Raw genomic sequence first — 1,421 nt, forward strand, 5'->3', positions numbered from 1 at the left:
TTGAGATGGCTCATCATTCAGGCTGAATGGTGACGCTATTGGGTTCTACTCCTTCCGTTCCAAATTACTCATCGCATAAATGGATGTATCTAGAACTAAAATACATCTAGATACATTCATACCTATGACAAGTAATTCGGAATGAAGGGAGTAGTAGTGATGGTTGGTGGTAATGTGTTCAATTCGTTCTTCTTTAATTCCCACCAATTGATGCTTTTGCAAAAGACTTGTTTTATTATGGACAATGATTCCTACCACCGACTTATCCAAATCGGTCAGGTCGATTGTCCCGCATGAAGGTAGTGCATTGCACCCTATCTCCTCCCAGGCTGCCAGCACAACACTACCCCCCCTCCCCCGCTTCTCCCAACACTAGTTTCTCGGGCGCGGTGTTGAGCTCCTCCTCCAGCGTTGTTTCTCCCAAAGGTCAGGGGTTCCTCCTTTGTAGCCACTTCTCTAAAAGGTCGTGGAGCTCAATGTCATGGATTTTCACTGCTGTGCATGAGTTGTAGCTTCAAGCTGGGATGCTCCAAGTTGTCATGCTCGGGGGAAGATGGTGCCTGAGGGTGGATTAATCTAGGCTCAATGGATGCGGCTCATGAGGGAATCTGTTGAGCCAAATTTGACACCTGTGAACGGAGGCGAGGTTAGTGATCCGGGGATCTCGGAATTGCATATCTTGTCTTGTGAGACTGCAAGCTCATGTACATTATGGTGTCTACACATGGTAAGGTGTTGCAATGATTCTAGACATTTGTTCCTACCGTGTTCACACCACAAAGTCATTTCGTTGCAAATGTTGCCTCGTATGTTGTATATACTAGCGGGCGGAGACGCAACGACAACGCCGTCGCCATCGGAAAGGCCATATGTATGTGCACCTCTGTTGCTTGTTTTATTCATGAGAACAGAAGAGTTTGTGGTTTTATAAGGGAGCCAATGAAAGTAATATGTTTTATTTATTTAGCGGATTCATGCAGGTCCTTGCATTTTTTGTGTGTGATAAATGCTAGTAGTTGCTTTTACAAGAGATGATGGCTTTTAAAGGGAGCCAATGGAGTTAATCCCATTTTACCCCCAAAATGAGCCGAAGTGACAGAAATTACCGCCAAAACGAGGAACAGTCAACATTTTATCCCTAATTTAAAGATTCCTTCCACATTCTTCCCCTTGACATAAATTAACCCAATTTTACCGTTTCTCCCAATTTGGTGCTGATTTGGCAGGCCGCGTACGCGGTTTTTTTGTTGGTTTTGTTTCTTGTTTATTTTTATTTTGAATCGATTTAACTTGAGCGCACCGAACCGGAACCGGTGACCGCGCCCACCAGGTCTAGCTGCGCCCATCTAGTCTAGCCGCACCAGGTCGCCGCGCCCGCCTCCTATGGTGTAGACAGTGCCGCGCCTCGCTATTTCCTTCTT

This window comes from Triticum dicoccoides, chromosome 3A, assembly GCF_002162155.2.
Source record: "Triticum dicoccoides isolate Atlit2015 ecotype Zavitan chromosome 3A, WEW_v2.0, whole genome shotgun sequence".
Taxonomy (NCBI): Eukaryota; Viridiplantae; Streptophyta; class Magnoliopsida; order Poales; family Poaceae; genus Triticum; species Triticum dicoccoides.